General features: G+C 45.8%; 1 pseudogene; it reads right to left on the bottom strand.

Annotated features, from left to right (window-relative positions):
* LOC120018583 overlaps nucleotides 1-21,549 on the bottom strand; it is a 300,249-nt pseudogene that overhangs the window by 195,169 nt on the left and 83,531 nt on the right.

Here is a 21,549-nt window from a genome sequence, read left to right as displayed (position 1 = left end):
ATACCCAGGTATACAACTATACACTATACAACTCCATTATATACCTAAGTATACAACAATACAGTACAGCATACACTATACAGTATACAACTATATTGTATACCCAAGTATACAACTATACAGTATTCAACTCCATTATATACCCAAGTATAGAAATATACAGTATACAACTATGCTGTATATTATCCACCCATGGTCTGTTTCAGTGACAGGGACGACCTATAGGAATGACATCGCCTCGGACCATTGTAAGTATATGAATGTCTAATGTCCAATTCACTATAATTGGTTGTTCTTAAGCGGTGTATCTGTAGAATTTCTTGTTAATCATTTAATGAGTTATTATCACTTAGTCCAATATTGGGTTTCATGTTTAATATGATACGATTAAGATGTTTTCCATCCATCATCGTTCCAGGTATCACATGCATGTCCTTGAGTTCATGGGTCACGTTGCCAAAGAACATCTCCGGAACAGAACAGAACTAGTGAAATCGTGGGGTCTGAGGGAATGAGGGAGAGAGAAAAAGAGAGTGGGAGAAATAGGGAGGTTGAGAGAGATAGAGAGGGAGGGGGAGAGGGGGTGAGAGAGAAGGAGGGAGGGGGAGAGAGAGAGGGGGAGGGAGGGGAAGAGGGATTGACAGAGAAGGAGGGAGGGGGAGAAAGAGAGGGGGGGGGGAGAAAGAGGGGGTGGGAGAGAAGGATTATAGATGGAAAAATAGGGAGCGAAAGAGAGCGAAGGGGGAGGAGGAGAGACCCTGGGTTTAGCTGAAAGCACACTTTGACTCTGTCACATTTCTCACATTCCTGCTGAGGGGATAGGAACATTTAATAGGTGTTGCAGCTCTAATGATCTCTGTATTAAGTGGCTTCTTTCAGAAGCCTGCTGCATCATGGGACCCTTGGCTCAACAGCACAGAGCAGGGGAGAGGACAGTCAAATGGAACGCTATTCCTTGTTTAGTGCACTACTTTTGTCCAGGCCTACTCCTGTATACCCTATAGTAGTGCACTATGTATGGAATAGGGTGCCATTGGGGATGCACATTGCACTACAACTACTACTAGACTATAGTATTTTGGTCTGAACCACCACACAGCAGTGGGTCATAGTACTGTATAGGAAGCATGGTCATGTAGAGCAGTAGAGAGTGAGTGCCCTCTGGTGCTCAGTATGAGTTTCTACACTCCATTATTAAACCTCAGTTATCCAGCCGACAAACAAATTGGATGTGTCCCAAATGGCACCCTATTCTTTAGATAGTGCACCACTTTTGATCCCAATGGGCCTTGGTCAAAAGTAGTGCACTACATAGGGAGCCATTTGGGACGCAAATTCTGCTCCTATTCCTGGACCGGCTTCAAAGGACACATTCCAGACCCACTGGGTTATTAAAATCTGCAGTAATTACTCAAATTAAATACTAACGAACTCCAACTAGCAACAGTTCCCTGGAAATAAACCACATTACCGGCCGAACACATTAGTAGTGTTATTAGTAACCTCGTGGGTCTGAGTCCCTGTTTACCATCATTCAGATGGTTTGTATGTCAGGCTGAATCTTAAATCAACCGCTGTCCCTTTACCCCTACACCTATACCCTTATACCCTACCTATGCCCCAACCCTTTAGTCACTAGCCCCTAGGCACCTCATAGACAAGAAAGGTAGGTATAAGCAATAATATTGGTATGGTAGTAGTAGCTCCCTGTTATTCAGCTACTGTAGGTTAGGTGGAATTGTCACTAGTTTTACTCATATCTACCCACTCCTTCCAAGTATACACAAGTGGCCAAGTATTAGGGGCTAGGGAACTGGGGTTTAAGTGGGATGCACTAGAAGGCTTTGTCCCAAATTGCACCCTATTCCCTACAATTGACCAGGGCCCATGGGTGTAGGCCTACCGGTGGTGTTGATCATGCTCTTGGGGGTGTTGGAGGCTGCAACAAAGATGTTGGGGGTGGAGCCTGTTGCCAGGCTGCTGGAGGATGCATGTCCAACCGTGTTCACAGCCAGACTGCCTGGTGGAGGCTTCTTCACTGGGACCACCACACTCCTATACAGAGAGAGACACACACAGACAGAGAGAGAGAGAGAGAGAGAGAGAGAGCAGCTGCAGTAAGTGAGTAATGCTCCTATTACGTAATTAAGAGAAATATTAAATCATTAAGAAGAGATATAAATACATGGATATAAAAAGACTGTTCTATGTGTAAAAACACTTCTGGTTTCCTCTTATGCATTTATAGGCACTAAAACACATCACATGAGGGAGGAAGGCAGTAAATACTGCCAGCATAGTGTGCATCCCAAATGGCACTCTATTCCCTATATAGTACACTACTTTTGACAACAGTCCTGGTCAAAAGTAGTGCACTATATAGGGAATAGGGTGTCATTTGGGATGAACAAGGGTATTTAGACGACCAAACTTGTGACCTTCCCATGGTCCACTTGGAGAGCACAGAGCATACATTCAGACCACTGGGATCTACTGCAATTATTTATTCACTTCTGATGAACAGCATGACACGCACGCGAACACACACACACGCGAACACACACACACACACACACACACACACACACATAGGGCAATGTAAGTATGCTGCATATTACAATATCTGAGATACTGATGGTGACAGCATAATTTATTCAATACATCTGTGTACTGCTGCTTTAGTCTAGAGTAGATATCATTGACAGCAGCACATCACTGAGAAAATCAGCTACATGTTTAATATTGAGTTATTTATCTAATAATTTATAGGAGTAGGAACACAAACAATAAAAACACTGACAGGTTGAATGAACAATCACATGCCTTGTTCCATCACACATCAGATTAGCACTAATTCCCAACATCTGTCCCTACTGTAGATGGAATTTAAAATGAAAAGGGGAAAAGCTAAGATAAGGATGTGTGCAGCTATCCCTGTGTGACATGGTTACGGTCTGATACTGTATGTTGATCCAACAGGAACCTTTTATATGAATAATTGATTATCTGAGTGCTCATGAATGATGCAAAGATTATCTAAGGCATCATTTATTAACAGGGGTGTGTTTAATAGGGGCTGCTGCGAATAAAGTGAGGATTAATCTACTAAGAAATATTAATGAACAGGAGGTGATGACTGTAGATACATATATTTATATACACACACACATCCTCAATCATATAGATATACTATGGAAATAGATTCAAAAGATTAAACTTCCTAACATAATGAGTTCAATTAAAACCATACAGAATAAATCAATTCTTCATTAAAAATGTAATCACAAATACAGAGCTAGACAACATCCCCCTGTGTTACTGTTACTGTCAGACAGCTGTACTAGAGAGACAGAGAAAGAGAAAGAAAGAAAGAAAGAAAGAAAGAAAAGAGGGAATTTAAAGGTGTATTCAGATCAGCCGTGCACTGGTCCCATCTGGTCATCCAGTTCTGGGTATTGAAGTCTCTAATTGAAAACTCCACCTCAGAGAGACTATCAACCAGAAAGGCCAGGGGACTCAGCCCTCCTCTCAACGCTCTGAGCCTTTTCTTTGTGCTCTGTTTTGATGTTGTCAGTCCCTATCAGCCTCAGGCCTGACAGCCCCGCCGTCCTGAGGCCTAGTCAGCCTAGCAGCTCATTCTGCTGGTAGGTGGAGAAGAATTAGACACAGCAAATTGAGGCTGGATGACATTAAAGCATGAAGGAGTCGTATGTGTGACCTGGACACTGTGTGTGAAAGCATTTCAAAAATAATACAGAGAGCTCTGGCAACTCATTTCAGCCTGCCAGGGCATATTAGGGCTGTGAGTGGTGAGGAGACAGGCTTGGGCGTGGGGAGGGAGGGGGGAGGAGACAGGCTTGGGCGTGGGGAGGGAGGGGGGAGGGGTAAGATGGGAAGCCGCTTCTGTTTAATCAGTCATCAGGGCCCAGGGGACCTCTGCAGTCCTTCAACTGACCCTTCATCTCCTCCTCCATCTCTCCTTCCTCTCCTCTCTCCTCCATCTACTTATCGCTTCTGTCCTCCATTTTTACCTTCATCACAAGTGACACACACACCAAACAGGCCCTTCCAACAGCCACACCGATAGCCACACCAATCTTGACATGGTTCAGGGGTTTGTTGGTACAGAACGTTCACCAGACAGAAAGATAAGGATTCTGGGATGTGAACCCTGACCTCCTGTCAGCAGCAGGTTACCACAGGGACGGCACACAGATTACTGGGTTCTTATCTACTGCAGGAATGTAAACACACAACACACACAAGACCTTTCCACACACACACACACACACACACACTCCTCCCCATGGGGCCTTAGCGAACTGTACCAGATGTCTAACGTGAGTGATGTTTAGCTTGCTACTGTATAACCATGAATGTTGCTCCTGACAACTAAACAGACCTGGTGGATAAACTGTGGCATGTTGAGTCTGCTTGACTAACGACACACATTATATTTCTGTCTTGAAGCATATGTACTGGTCATCAACACATCAACTCCTTATTAAAAAAAAAATGTTTTATTGTCACACACACCGGATAGGTGCAGTGAAATGTGTTGCTTTACAGGGTCAGCCATAGTAGTACAGCGCCCCTGGAGCAAATTAGGGTTAAGTGCCTGGCTCAAGGGCACATCGACAGATTTTTCACCTTGTCAGCTCAGGTATTCGAACCAACGACCTTTCCACTCTACCGCTAGGCTACCTGTACCCTTAACACAATATCTTACTGTGGAGCTAGGCTACCTGTACCCTTAACACAATATCTTACTGTGGAGCTAGGCTACCTGTACCCTTAACACAATATCTTACTGTGGAGCTAGGCTACCTGTACCCTTAACACAATATCTTACTGTGGAGCTAGGCTACCTGTACCCTTAACACAATATCTTACTGTGGAGCTAGGCTACCTGTACCCTTAACACAATATCTTACTGTGGAGCTAGGCTACCTGTACCCTTAACACAATATCTTACTGTGGAGCTAGGCTACCTGTACCCTTAACACAATATCTTACTGTGGAGCTAGGCTACCTGTACCCTTAACACAATATCTTACTGTGGAGCTAGGCTACCTGTACCCTTAACACAATATCTTACTGTGGAGCTAGGCTACCTGTACCCTTAACACAATATCTTACTGTGGAGCTAGGCTACCTGTACCCTTAACACAATATCTTACTGTGGAGCTAGGCTACCTGTACCCTTAACACAATATCTTACTGTGGAGCTAGGCTACCTGTACCCTTAACACAATATCTTACTGTGGAGCTAGGCTACCTGTACCCTTAACACAATATCTTACTGTGGAGCTAGGCTACCTGTACCCTTAACACAATATCTTACTGTGGAGCTAGGCTACCTGTACCCTTAACACAATATCTTACTGTGGAGCTAGGCTACCTGTACCCTTAACACAATATCTTACTGTGGAGCTAGGCTACCTGTACCCTTAACACAATATCTTACTGTGGAGCTAGGCTACCTGTACCCTTAACACAATATCTTACTGTGGAGCTAGGCTACCTGTACCCTTAACACAATATCTTACTGTGGAGCTAGGCTACCTGTACCCTTAACACAATATCTTACTGTGGAGCTAGGCTACCTGTACCCTTAACACAATATCTTACTGTGGAGCTAGGCTACCTGTACCCTTAACACAATATCTTACTGTGGAGCTAGGCTACCTGTACCCTTAACACAATATCTTACTGTGGAGCTCAGTTGTCAAACATGTATAGTACCAGTCAAAAGTCTGGACACACCTACTTATCCAAGGGTTTTTCTTTATTTTTACTATTTATTTTTACTATTTTTACTAATAATAGTGAAGACATCAAAACTATGAAATAACACATATGGAATCATGTAGTAACCAAAAAAGTGTTAAACAAATCAAAATCTATTTTATATTTGAGAGTCTTCAAATAGCCACCCTTTGCCTTGATGACAGCTTTGCACACTCTTGGCATTCTCTCAACCTGCTTCATGAGGAATGCTTTTTCCTTGAAGGAGTTCCTACATATGCTGAGCACTTGTTGGCTGCTTTTCCTTCACTCTGCGGTCCAACTCATCCCAACACATCCATTGGTGTTATTTCATAGTTGTGATGTCTTCACTATTATTCTATAATGTAGAACATAGTAAAAATAAAGAAAAACCTTTGATTGAGTAGGTGTGTCCAAACTTTTGACTCTTACTGTATAAGACATGCATAACAGAGTAGCCTCCAGTACAAAGAGTGGAACTGCATGGTTGTGTGTGTGTGTACCGTACCTGTCAAAGGAGTGGAACTGCATGGGCAGCATGGGGGAATGGGTCTCTCTCTGTACGGCAAGATCAGGGTAGGGGAGGGGCTCTGGTCCAGGTTCCACCCCCTCTACAGGCCCAGCCACTAAGCTCTTCAGGATTTTTCGTACGTTGATGTTTGATTGGCTGATGGAGGAGATGGAGGAGGTGGTCCTTAGGACCTCCAGGCCAGGCGGCTCCAAGAGGGACTCTTGGCTATGCTTCTCCCCAGAGGAGAGGCTGCCGAGCAGGGAGGACATGGCGTCAGCTCGCCCAGGTCCTGAAGTGTCCAAGTCTGCCCCGTTTAACACACTGGCCATCTGGAGGCGGGGGGGGGGGGGGGGGGGGGGGAGGTTAGTTTACTTATGTACTCTTGTACCTGTACTCTTCCTGGGTTTATGCACAAATACACATTATAATACAACTCCAATCTACTCTAATAGAGCGAAAAAAGAGAACACAGTCTAGTATCGAGATGGGCAACCTGTTCCTCTCCAATGCCAGAGTCAGTGTGCGGCAGACAGCCTCTCTCTATGTGGAGCTCCTCTACAGGGGTGGGGGGCTCCTTACTTTGGTCAGGGTACGCCAGGGGGGTCTCTGGAACACACGCACGCACGCACGCACACACACACACACACACACACACACACACAGTCAGGACACAAGGACACTGGGTGGGCTCACACACATAGTGTTCCAGAGCATCAAATATGTGATGCATTGTGGGTTAATTGTGATTGACTGACCGATCTACAAATAATAATGAGTAGTCATTTAAGATGCAAGGTGAGTCGTAGATCAGCCAGTTGGCAGTTGCTGATTCCAATGCAGTTGATGTCGAACAAGCTCTCCCCATCTAACTTCCTCGTTTATCCTCTTCTAACTTCCATCCCAGATAGACAGACATCTGAAACTCTCTTCCTGGTGATATTATTTATGATGGCGGTGAAGTGTCCTTCCCAGAAGCCTCTCTGATCCCACCCTCCTGGCTGATTGACTGGCTAATGGACAACGACAGACGGCTGGCAATAGAACAAGCCTCACAATGCCCCAAACCCTCAGCATCTCTCTGTTTTTCTCTCTTTCTTTTACGCTCTCTCTCAATCTATCTCTCTATGTCTTGCTTGCTCTCTCTCAGTGTGTGCCCAGTGGGATGTTACTGTTCATACCACAGAGACCAGGGCTGCATGTACAACTTTCCTACACCCACGCTCCCTTCCCCTCTCCCCTCTCCACTTCCATTCCTGTTTCCATGTTTAATTCTGCACAGTGCAATTAGTGGATCACATGAATTAATCAGAGAGCTGAGAGGATGGGAGTTGAATAACAAAAGCATGCACCTGTGCTGGTAGATGAGTTGATCTCGTGGCGAATGCTGTATGCTGATTGGCTGATCATCCTGTTGGTCTCTCTCTGTGGTTCCAGGATGTCCCTGTACTTTGACACCATGAGGACAGATATGAAGTAGACCACCGCCAGGGCCAGGAACTGAGCCTGCTTGCTGTCATCCTGGTGGGGACACATATACGTGTTACACAATCATACGCACACAAACATGTTACACACGCACCAGCACACACACACACAGTCATACTCACCACATCCCGGAACACGACAGCTCTCAGACGATTGATATCAACGTCCTGTAGAAGTCTGTCAGGGTCCTGGATGGGAGAAAGTTACTGAGACATTTTCTGCTGTAGGAGATCTAAAGTGAGGAGACTAAGGGAGTCTGACATCATAGCGGCCGTGTAACAATCTGTTTACTTAGCCGCTATCGTAGCATCCATATTACATTGCGTGTCACACTTAATGATCTTCCACACACCCCCCACTTATAGTTCCAGTACGTCCGGTGTCACAGCCACCCATCAACTGTACCATTATTACCAACTTAATATGTATTTTTTAATTATGAGGTTAGGTGAGGACCTACCTTGTTGGCAGATGCTGCACCATACAGGTTGTCCTGGCTTTTACTGTTGGTCCCTCTGTCCCTCTGTCTCTGTCTAACATCCAGACAGTTCCTCACTGCTACACAACACACTGGGAGGAGAGACAGACAGACAGACAGGGTATCAGAAGCTGCATCTTGAAACGCATTAATTATTTTTTATTTTTTTTATTTTTTAAACCTTTATTTAACTAGGCAAGTCAGTTCAGAACAAATTCTTATTTACAATGACGGCCTAGGAACAGTGGGTTAACTGCCTTGTTCAGGGGCAGAATGACAGATTTTTACCTTGTCAGCTCAGGGATTCAATCTAGTAACCTTTCGGTTACTGGCCCAACGCTCTAACCACTAGGCTACCTGCTTGTCTGATCACTGTTAATTCCAAGCTACCAGGCCAGAGTCATGGTGAAACAAACAGCCAGACAAATTTCACACTACAGATGATGATAGTGAGAGTGTGTGTGTGTGTGTGTGTGTGTGTGTGTGTGTGTGTGTGTGTGTGTGTGTGTGTGTGTGTGTGTGTGTGTGTGTGTGTGTGTGTGTGTGTGTGTGTGTGTGTGTGTGTGTGTGTGTGTGTGGAAAATTCTCCCTTGTCGACAAAGTCTATTTTAGGCTTAGGGGTTAGGTTTAGGGTTATGGTTACAATTAGGGTTAGAATCATGGTTGGGGGTTAGGTTTAGGGGTTAAGGATAGGGCTAGGGTTGAGGTTAGGTTTAGGGTTAGGGTTAGGGTTAGGGAAAATAGGATTTTGAATGGAAATAAATGTTAGGTCTCCACCGGTATAGTAAAACATAAGCTGTGTGTTCCAAATCAAATCAAACTTTAAGTGCAGACCTTACCGGTGGGGACCTAAATGCTTACTTCCAAGCCCTTAACCAACAGTACAGTTCAAGAAAGAGTTAAGAAAATGTTTATATACAGGGGGCACCGGTACCGAGTCAGTGTGCGGGGGTACAGGTTAGTTGAGGTAATTTGTACATGTAGGTGGAGGTGAAGTGACTATGCATAGATAATAAACAGTGAGTAGCAGCAGTGTACAAAAGGGAGAGGGGGTAAATGTAATTTGTCCGGTGGAGATTTTATTAATTGTTCAGCAGTCTTATGGCTTGGGGGTAGAAGCTGTTGAGGAGCTTTTTGGTCCTAGACTTGGTGCCCTGGTACCGCTTGCCGTGTGGTAGCAGAGAAAACAGTCTCTGACAATTTTATGGGCTTTCCTCTGACACCGCCTATTGTATAGGTCCTGGATGGCAGGGAGCTTGGCCCCAGTGATGTACTGGGCTGTTCGCACTACCCTCTGTAGCGCCTTCCGGTCAGATGCCGAGCAGTTGCCATACCAGGCGGTGATGCAACCAGTCAGGATGCTCTCGATGGTGCAGATGTAGAACCTTTTGAGGATCTGGGGACCCATGGCAAAACTTTTCAGTCTCCTGAGAAGGAAAGGGTTTTGTCGTGCCCTCTTCAAGACTGTCTTGGAATGTTTGGACCATGATAGTTCGTTGGTGATGTGGACGCCAAGGAACTTGAAACTCTCGACCCGTTCCACTACAGCCCCGTCGATGTTAATGGCGGCCTGTTCGGCCCGCCTTTTCCTGTAGTCCACGATCAGCTCCTATGTGTGTGCGTATGTGTGTGTGGTGAGCGTGGATTTGTTCTGAGTTACTTCAGAGCTAGCTTCAAAAGTCTGGCCTTTACACAGACAAGCTACCTGACTGAACTACCAACCACTACAGCAGACACACACCATTTATGAAAATCATGACTCACCAAAGCACATTTATTATCTAATAGCAGTGCATTTAGAAAATTAATTAGCTAGGTTGACCACATCAAAGAATTTCATGGAATACTGGAATTATTGAAATGATAGTGAAATGATTTTACCACGGCATTTACTGATCTCATGAATCATCGAACATGACAGTTAATGTGTGTGACAAGCTCACGCGCACGCAGGCACACACAGACTCTTACCCAGTCGTAGACACTGTCTCATCAGACCTCCAGAGGACATGTTCTTCTCAGCCTCTATCTCAGAGAAGTTGAGAGAGCTGGCGAACACCAGAACGTCCACCATGGCCATGAGCCGAGACAGGAAGGACACAGCCGTCTCTGAAGACATGCCCTGGGTCACCTCCATGTTCTCTAACTCAGCCTGCTCACAACGCAGGGGTTCAGGGGACAGGGGATGGGGAAGAGGGGACAATCATATACACTCAAGACACAGAAATACTAAATATTGTACCTGAGAGAATAACTGTTTAGAAAGAAAATAAAACTTACAGCATATGCACTAACCTGGGTACTCTGGCCATGCACACAAACAAACAGAAGAAAAAATCACAACAGATGATTCAAATCAACAGATTCAACCAGCAGGTAAAGCACATACAATCCTTAACACACATAAGCAAAACACACAGAGGAAACCATCACCAACTTAAACGACTCTGACAAAGTAAAATTCTCATTAGCAGAATGAAGCTGAGCAAAAGAAAACGGCTACAATCAATAAAGACAATCAACTAGTCCTATTTCTGAGACCGATCATTAATTAAGACATAAACATGCAGTTCCTAATAGCCACCACTAGATGGTAGTGTGGCACCACAGAGAGGCTGAATGGCTTACAGAAGGAGAGGTGGCAGAGAAGCTGACTGACTGATTTACAGAAGGACAGGTGGTAGAAAGTGACTGACTGACTTACAGACGGACAGGTAGTAGAAAGACTGACTGAATGACTTACAGAAGGAGAGGTGGCAGCGGAGAGCAGAGGAAGGATCCCTCCACAGGCGATGATGATGTTGTCTACCATCTGAGAGAGGAGGTGGATGGTGTTGTGGACAAAGATGATGTTCTCATTGCTGTTGACAAAATCCATGACGGATTTGGTTGAATGGCTGCAGGGAGGCAGAAAGAGAGAGGGAGAGAACTGGATTACAGTTAATTTAATTAGGATGCAGTAGCATGTCACACAATGTTAAGCATAGGTCAGGTCTTAGGTCAGGTCAGGGATACGTGGTGAATAATCAGCCACAGTAAGGCTAGTTAGAAACCCTGGCTGCAGGATATACTGTAACTCTTGTTTTACTCTCAATTAATGTGATATTCGGATGTCTTACCTAACTTAGTTGAATGCACTGACTGTAAGAGCATCTGCTAAATGATCAAAATGTTAATGTAACATTCTACTGCATGTCCTTTGTGGAAGCCCAAAGTGGTCAGAAATAGTGCACTACAGAGGGGCATTGGGCTTTGATACAAAGTAGTGCACTACATATGGACTATGGTGTGATTAGGGACATGTCCTCAATATCTCGGTCCCCTCACCTCCTCCAGATGTGGACGTCTGTCTCCAGGGCCAACAGCAGGTCGGTGAGGAGGCGCTGGTGCATGGGCGACCATTTGAACTCTGGGATGCGGAACATGGTGGTGCGAGGGCCAGGGCTGAACTGGCGGCGCTGCTCCTCTGTCATGGGCATCCCTCTGAAGCCCAGGTCCACACGCAGGTCACGCTCTAACTGGGCTGCTGTACGACTATGAAGGGACTGACACACACACACACACACACACACACACACACACACACACACACACACACACACACACACACACACACACACACACACACACACACACACACACACACACACACACAAAACTGTAATTCACAGTGTATAAAGCAGTGTGTAAATTAAAATGAGTCATTACATAACAGCAGAGACTCTATTAATAGTCTTTTAGTCCTCTGTCCTCCTCCTCTCATCCTTCCTTGCATCAGACTCACTAACAGGAGGGAGAGAGGAGGGACAAAGGGAAGTCGGAGAGAGGAGGAAGAGAGGACAAGAGGGAGGGAGGTCTTGCAACTTAACTAACCTGTGTAGTAGCAGTGGTCTGTATCTTCTTAACCTCCTTTCCTTCGTCTGACCTCTCTGTGTCTGAGGTGTTCCTGACTGCATCTGACCCACTACCTTTCCCACCAGCCAAGGGCTCGCCCGCCTCCGACAACCCAGACCCTCCAGCCCTAGCTCCAACCCTGGTCTCTGTGAACTCTGACCCCTTAGAGCAGGCCTCTTCCCTGGGCATGGAGGTGACGTCACCCAGGGTGGTCTGGAGCTTCAACCTCTCCTCCTCCAGGATGCTGCTGATCGGACCACCAGGACTGACCGTGCCGACCATGCCGACGGTCCCCAGCTCAGAGCTGCCAGTCATGTGGTCCAGCAGGCCCAGGTCATGGCTGTGGCCCAGGGGCAAAGGGGACTCGGGGTCTGGATCAGGGTTAGAACCAGGACTTGGCAGGACCAGGGGCTCTTCCTGTTGAGTTCAGTTCTGTTTAGTTAACTTGCACATAACAAAACACAAGCAGAAGAAAATAAAGATGAACTAACCTGGCCAAACAGGAAGCTGCTGTTGCTTGGGAGACTGTCCTTGTCGTCATCAGCAAGGGTGATGAGGGGACCAGTGTTGTGGTTGTCGGGCGCGACGGCGACAGTTGCGTTAGGGACCAGTACTCCACTTGCAGCGCTGCTGCTCAGCTTCTCTACAGCAGCACAGTAAACGTTGTCCAATAGGGAGTCCACCTGGACCAACGTCCCGCCCCTGTCCTCAGAGACAACACCCCCAGCCACACCCACTGTCACGCCCAGCGGCTCTGGAGACAGGTCCAGGTCATCCAGCTTCACCTCTGTGGCTTCCACCTGGGGAGAGGGATGGATTGATTGATTAGCTGATTGATGGATTGATTGATTAACTGACTGACTGATTGATTTTAAGAGTCTACTTGCAAGAACTGTGATATGTGGTGTTTTTTTCCAACTAAACTTAGTTGAATGCACTGACTGGAAGTTGCTCTGGATAAGAGCATCTGCTAAATTCATCACCTGTAAAAACTATGAAAACAGATGGAGACACCATACCTTTTCAGCCTTGATGTCCACCAACAGGTCATGAACCTCCACTCTGACCCCTGACCCCGTCCTCCCTGTCCCCCCGAGCCCCCCCTCCTCCCTTGTCTTCCCCTCTGACAGTGTGTTCCGGGGGTGGCCGGGGGTCTCGGGGTAGTCGGCCTCGCTCTCCGGGGTCTGTGTCTGGGAGTCTATCTCTCTGATCTCCATGTTCCCCTGGATGCCCCCGGCCTGGAGGTCCTGCAGGCCTGAGATGGTGCTGACCAGACCCTTCCTCCCCTTCTTAATGTTCTCCTCTTCCTGACGCTGGTAGTCCTCATACATCTTAGCCAGGTACTCCTTATGGGCCTCATATGTTACCTACAGTATAGAACAAACATTATCAATAATATTATCTAGAATGAATCACCTATAATTAATAATCAAGCTCATCTCAGCCAGGTACTCCATATGTGCCTCGTGTAGGTTACCATATAGAGAGGGAGAGACATGATCAATAACCTATCAAAAGTAGTGCACTATATGCCATTTGGGACGCAGACAGCCACTGAGTCTTACCTTGGAGTGAGCGATGGAGAGTGTATCCACCCAGACCCTCCAACCTCCCCACTCATACTTGATGGCATGGTAGAGCAGGATCCTGAAGAGGCTATAGACCATCTCCATCATCTTCTGTTCCTCTGGGTTTTTAGGGTTGATATAGCCCAGACTGAACATCCAGTCCTGCCATACTGAACACTGCAGCAGACACCTAGAACAATAATATATACTACTACTAACTATGTAATAGTATGTGTGTGTGTGTGTGTGTGTGTGTGTGTGTGTGTGTGTGTGTGTGTGTGTGTGTGTGTGTGTGTGTGTGTGTGTGTGTGTGTGTGTGTGTGTGTGTGTGTGTGTGTGTGTGTGTGTGTGTGTGTGTGTGTGTGTGTGTGTGTGTGTGTGCGAGCTTGCGTGCATGTCCATGCGTGTCCGCACCGTCGGTTTTCGCGGCTGTTGCTGAACAGTTTGATCATGTCTGAGAGGAAGAGACGTCGAACCTCCATCAGCTCAACACTGGGGGACGAGCTCTTCAACAGGGTCGCTACTACCTTAAGGATCACTGGAACACACACACACACACACACACACACACACACACACACACACACACACACACACACACACACACACACACACACGACTTTGCTAAGTCTGCACTTTAAAGAAAGTTTGACTTGACTACAATAACATTCAGAGGGATAGCAGACAGACTTACTGGGGTTCTGTATCTTGATTGTAGAGTCTGGTTCAGGGTGGGGTTTGTGGACGACCTGGGTACACACCTGCTCTGTCAGGATCTGATGGGAAGAACACAGACAATCACTAAATAGGGAATAGGGGATGTACCAAGGTAGTCTCTGCTTCTAACAGGACAGTGGGGTGGACATAATGAGGTTATAGGAGATTATCAGCACGAGGCTATAACCATCCCTGACCCCACTGCCACAAGATCTACAGGTCACGGATTGGCCTGTTCAGCCATCTCAGGACCCATGGCCAGCCAGACTCACAACGCAACCCGGAGCCGTGACACCTGGAGGGAAATCATACTCGACTACGAGAGATCCCTGAAGAAGAAGTGTGTGTGTGTGTGTAGTTATAGAGAAGTTAGAGAGAAGAATGTACCTCGTACAGCGCGTTGTAGATGGTCACTGACACAGTATTAGTGTGAAGCATCAGCCTCTCCCCCAAGAGAGTGAAGAGACTGTGTGTGTGCATGATCTCAACCTTCCTTCTGTGGACAGAAACACACACACACACAGTAACCCTGTTAGAAGTCCCTGGATGACAGATTTACGCTTCAGACAATACTTATTTTAAGAGAAGAAGAGAAGAGGGGAGAACAGAAGAAGAGAAGAAGGGAGAAGAGAAGAGGGGAGAACAGAAGAGGGGAGAAGAGAATAAGATAATGTCTTTCATAGATCCAGACCTCTCTTGGGGACAGTCTTTCATGGAGGGAGGGAGGGAGGGAGGGAGGGAGGGAGGGAGGGAGGGAGGGATAATAACTCACTTGTGTCCCAGGTGTTTGAGAAAGTATCCTAGGACTTTGAGGGACTGGACTCTGATGCTCTCAGTCTTCGAGGCCAGCAGCTTGTACATCACCCTGGAACAGGACAGGAGACATATGAGTCACATGTAGACATGTTAATGATTGTGTCCCCTATGGGCTCTGGTCATAGTGCACTATAAAGGGAATGGAGTGGTGGGACGCAGACAATGAAACCAGGCTGAACTAGTCGGGTGTGCAGGGAAAGACCTCCCTGTCTGTGCTGAGAGTCTGTGTGTCGGAGTGACGACTAAATTATTTTCCTGATCAAAACTGAGCCATTCCATTTCCTGCAGTGAAGATTCTGAGAACTCCGCAGGAGTCAGTGGCTGATATACATGTATATTTCATAGAATACACAGGGCATACAGTATGTTTGATCATCAGTGTCTGAAATAAAAATGAATATGTTAATATCATAACATTTCTATGTAGATTTCTTCTTACAGAATATGTGAATTATTCAACAGGTATCATGTAGATTCACAACACTGGCTCCAGTGTTAGAGATGTGATGTTATTACATGCATTTTGTGCATCAACAGCAAGGGGGCTTTGTTCCCCAAGGGCTGTGTGTGTGTGTGTGTGTGTGTGTGTGTGTGTGTGTGTGTGTGTGTGTGTGTGTGTGTGTGTGTGTGTGTGTGTGTGTGTGTGTGTGTGTGTGTGTGTGTGTGTGTGCGTGTGCGTGTGCGTGTGTGTGTGTACCGTATGCCGTTCCTCTGGTCGAAAGCTGGAATCATGGAAGCTGGGTGTTCTGACATCAGAGCCACTACCAGCTGAAGAACATCATGGATATTATCATCCTAGAGAGAGAGAGAGAGAGAGAGACAGAGAGAGAGAGAGAGAGAGAGAGAGAGAGAGAGAGAGAGAGAGAGAGAGAGAGAGAGAGACAGGGGAATGGGAAAAAGAAAGAAAGAGAGAGGGAGGGATAGAGAAAGGGAGAGAGGGGGGGGTGAGAGATGGAGAGGGATAGAGAAAGGGAGACAGGGAGAGAGATAGAGAGATTATAGCTCCATACAGTAGAGCATCATCAATGGACAGATCTCTCAACCCTATACAACTACAGCTCCTGAGTGGTGCAGTGGTCTAAGACACAAGAGTCCCTGGTTCGAAACCAGGCTAAATCACATCCGGCCGTGATTGGGAAGGAGGTGCAAAATTGGCCCAGTGTATTCAGGGTTTGGCCAGGATAGGATGTCATTGTAATGAAGAATTTGTTCTTAACTAACTTGCCAAGTTAAATAATGGTAAAACATGATTTTATTTTTTTAACAGTACAGAACCATGGGGACTTGAAACTCACCTCATGCATGGTTAGCAGGTAGTTCAGGATACTCTGCAGCTCATCCTCCTTCACGCCTCGGTCCTAAGAAATTACACACACGTTTTCACACTGACCAAAGAAACAATGTGTTCCTACTAGTAACAGAAACAGATGGGAAACTGCCTTAGATTGCTTAATGATCACTGGCAGGTCTGCTATATTCTGTAGCTAACGCCAGAGTGTTTGTATGCCAGTATCCAGGAGATAAACGTAGGCATGAGCTATTTTGTTGACGGATAATAATTCTCATTTTGGAACCAGTTGACAAATGCTGGTTTGTGAGATGACTATAATATTGCAGCACGTTCAGTGTTTGTTCCCCAGTCTCCTGTTGTTGTTAACAGTGATGTAAAGTTTAAACACTTCTGATGAGGAACCAGACTCTCTGCAGGAACAGATTGGAAGTTAATTGCTGTTTGAGCTGTGTGTGTGTGTGTGTGTGTGTGTGTGTGTGTGTGTGTGTGTGTGTGTGTGTGTGTGTGTGTGTGTGTGTGTGTGTGTGTGTGTGTGTGTGTGTGTGTGTGTGTGTGTGTGTGCACGCATGTGTGTGTGTGTGTGTGTGCGTGTGTGTGCAGTACCTTGAGGATGAGTTGTTTGAGGAACAGCAACATGAAAGCCCTGAGAGAGATGATCTCCTGCTGGGTGGGCCTTGGACCATCTGAGGACAAACACAGACCGAATCACTGGGATCAGTAACGTGCACACACACATACACACACACACGTCTGATGTTGACTTCACATCTCAGAGACAATCCATCGCTATCAGAAATCTACAGAGCGCAGTACAAGTCACTGCCAAACCCAGATGACTGACCAGATATGAGATATGACACGTTACAGACGGCTGGTTATTGACTACAGCTGCAGCCCAGCACTGTGCTCAGGACTCGGTGGTCCCGTTCTGTGAGCTTGTGTGGCCTACCACTTCGAGGCTGAGCCGTTGATGCTCCTACATGTTTCCACTTCACAATAACAGCACTTACAGTTGACCGGGGCAGCTCTACCAGGGCAGAAATTTGGCACCAACTGACTTGTTGGAAAGGTGGCATCCTATGACGGTGCCACATTGAAAGTTACTGAGCTCTTCAGTAAGGCCATTCTACTGCCAATGTTTGTCTATGGAGATTGCATGGCTGTGTGCTGGATTTTATACATCTGTCAGCAACGGTTGTGGCTGATATAGCCGAATCCACTCATTTGAAAGGTTGTCAACATACTGTTCTACATATAGTGTACGTGGACAGGTTTCTGCCACAGAGAGATCAATAACACCAAGCTTTCATTTACACAAGACATATGAGAATGTATCTCCCAGAGTGAGGATAGTCCTCTGCTGTCAGACACAATGTAACACAACATCTGACTGTCCTGTTTCCCCTCAGAAATCAATGGAACCCTTCAACACAGGCTCCCTCAGCTCCTTGTCAGACTGATTAATAGAAAGCCATCTGAGAACACAGTACAGGGACAGAACATGTCGCTAGATAACAGCATCCTTAACAACACAGCTGCATCCACATGCTGCATCCAACTTAATCACAACCAATTACATTCATGGACTGTTGATCCTCAGGCTCTCATTGGTTGGTTCAGTCAACCTGCCCCGAGCGTATTGGGCAGGAGGAGGATAAGGTTCACTTTATTGATAAATGATTTATGTTTGTGTTATTAATGCAGAAATCCACTTTCTCCTCCTCGCTACAGTGAGTCAGTGTGACTCGACTGGTAATTAATCCATAGCAATCATGACAGCGTGCTTCCTACACACATCCTATTATAGAGACTTAGGAAATTGAACTAATTTTACTTTCACCCTTGGCTTGGTTCAGATAAAGCAGGCAGTAATAGCTTTGGATAATATTTCACAGGGTTGATCAATACTCTATGTTTTGTGAGGATACACAGGTTCTCAGCCATGTGCAAGATGAGACAATATTGTTTGTGTCCAAAATGGCACCCTAATCCTTATAGTGCCCTATAGGGCTCTGGTCAAAGTAGTGCACTACGTAGGGAATAGGGTGCCATTTGGAATTTAGAAAATATTGTTACGGCTCCTATCCAAATGGATCAGTTCCAGACGCTGGGAGTGTGACCTGAAATTAGAAATGTGACTTCAGAGGATGTGACTACATAAGAGGAGCAGGACCAACAGACTGTGTGTCTAACAGAATAACTCAGAGAGAGACAGAGCAAGAGAGCGAGAACGAGAGAGAGAGTGCAAGGGCGAGAGAGAGAGAGAGTTTGTGTGTGTGCGAGCACATGTTAGGGATTGAGAGAAATTGAGCCTGCACTGCAGTGGCTGTGTGTGAGAGATTGATGCATTGGTTTAATTTGATGGCTCTCTATTTACAGACTCCCAGAGAAAAATGCAGCAACATTTCCAAAGACAAAGTGTTCCTGCGTCCCAAATGGCACCTTATTACCTACATTCCCTACATAGTCCACTACTTTTTACCTAAGGGCCCTGGTCAAAAGTAATGGACTATATAGGGAATAGGGTGCCATTTGGGTTGTAGCCAGAGTGTACCTGCAGCAGCAGCTCCGTTCCAACCACCATCTCTTTGTTCTTATAATTGAACACTTGATTATCTACTAGCTCTCTCCCTATCTCCCTTTCCCTTTATCTCTCTCCCTCTCCCCCCCATTCCCTCTCTCCCTATCTACCTTTCCCTTTATCTCTCTCCCTCTCCCCCCCATTCCCTCTCTCCCTATCTACAGGCAACACCACAGTGCTCCGAGACAAAGGAAAAGCAGATCTAATGGAAATAGAAGGATCATAACGTAACCTCCAGGTTCTACGAACCTCAACAAACAGAACATGGCTACTAACCTCAACAAACAGAACATGGCTACTAACCTCAACAAACAGAACATGGCTACTAACCTCAACAAACAGAACATGGCTACTAACCTCAACAAACAGAACATGGCTACTAACCTCAACAAACAGAACATAGCTACTAACCTCAACAAACAGAACATGGCTACTAACCTCAACAAACAGAACATGGCTACTAACCTCAACAAACAGAACATGGCTACTAACCTCAACAAACAGAACATGGCTACTAACCTCAACAAACAGAACATAGCTACTAACCTCAACAAACAGAACATGGCTACTAACCTCAACAAACAGAACATGGCTACTAACCTCAACAAACAGAACATGGCTACTAACCTCAACAAACAGAACATGGCTACTAACCTCAACAAACAGAACATGGCTACTAACCTCAACAAACAGAACATAGCTACTAACCTCAACAAACAGAACATGTCTACTAACCTCAACAAACAGAACATGGCTACTAACCTCAACAAATATCTTATACACTAGTATTGACTCACTGTTTTTGCAACACATACTAAAGCAAAACAGGCCATGACGTTAGTAAGAACAACCAAAACAAGCAATCTATAACACAATATCTATTATTCATCAACATCAGTAAAAACAGAAAAACAAAACTACCCAGAATGTCCAAACCCTCCCCAGATCAGAATAGAAATGTAGAAGAACGTTCCAGAGCTGTCTATATATAACTCTCCCTACCACAGACAAACACACTCAGTATCCTACTTCACATAGATCTGTACTGTAGCTATGCTCAATATTTCATATAGGACTAGTCTGTAGCTCTGGCAACATTCTCCAGCCTACTGCTGATTAATGGTCATGGTATTTGTTGTTTTCTGGGCTTCATGAGAAATCACTAATCATGTGAACTCTGTCAATAGAGGCTAAGCTGCTGCATCAACTATTCATTACACAGTTAATACACATCTACTTCCTCTGTGGAATAAACTGCACTTCTCTCCTGTGGTTACGTCCGAATGGCACCCTATTCCTTACATAGTGCACTACTTTTGCGTGTGTGTGTTTACCCAGTCCTTTAGGTGTAATGCCACTGCTGGCCTCAGGGTTGCAGGTCCAGTAGTAGTACTTCAGACTGTGCATCAGCTGCAGCACAGTCCCAATACGACGGATGGTGTTGTAGATGGTTGCCGTGCCGATAAACTCTGCAGACAGGTATGTGTACAGAGAGAGCTGGACCTGAGGGGAGAGTACACACACGCATGAATGCGCGCACACACACACACAAACAAACCATGAACCTATACCCAGTGATTCTACATGAATATCGCTATCAGGTAATCATTTATAACTCACTCCAGGCTGCTCAAGGTATTCAATTAAGGCTGTGAACTGAATTAAAGAGGTTCAAGCTGAGCTGAGCCCATCACCCTCCATGCAGGTGTAGAACAGAGAGCGAGACATGCTGCTGTGGCTCACCATACATCACACTCATTAGAACACACTATAACAGCCTCCTCTCATCACCCCCCTCTCCTCTCTCTCCACTCTGTTCAGGCTCATTAATACAGCCTCTGTAATTAGCAATAGACTGGACAATAATCCTACACAGTCCCTCTACAGTTTTTATTCCATCTAACGGAGAGGAGATATCTAAAATCTCTCTCTCTCTCTCTCTCTCTCTCTCTCTCTCTCTCTCTCTCTCTCTCTCTCTCTCTCTCTCTCTCTCTCTCTCTCTCTCTCTCTCTCTCTCTCTCTCTCTCTCTCTCTCTCTCTCTCTCTCTCTCTCTCTCTCTCTCTCTCTCTCTCTCTCTCTCTCTCTCTCTCTCTCTCTCTCTCTCTCTCTCTCTCTCTCTCTCTCTCTCTCTCTCTCTCTCTCTCTCTCTCTCTCTCTCTCTCTCTCTCTCCAGCACAGCTCCTCTGATCCGCCTCATCCACGGGTAATTATGTGTTTTCACTCTTTAACTTCCAATACTTCTCAGGGTTGAGGAGCTGATTGTGACAGCTGGCAGTAAACCTGAGTCAGTGCTGCAGTCTTCAATACAGAGGAGAAAATATCCACTAATATCAGGACCCTGTTGTCTTACATAATGGATCATGGTAGAAGTGAGTAATGCTCTAAACAGTCTTCAGTGAGTCAGAACTCAGGTGGGTTACCATGGAACCAGATTGTGT

The sequence above is a fragment of the Salvelinus namaycush genome, chromosome 23 (assembly GCF_016432855.1).
Source record: "Salvelinus namaycush isolate Seneca chromosome 23, SaNama_1.0, whole genome shotgun sequence".
Lineage (NCBI taxonomy): Eukaryota > Metazoa > Chordata > Actinopteri > Salmoniformes > Salmonidae > Salvelinus > Salvelinus namaycush.
This window is presented reverse-complemented; position numbering and strand designations above follow the sequence as displayed.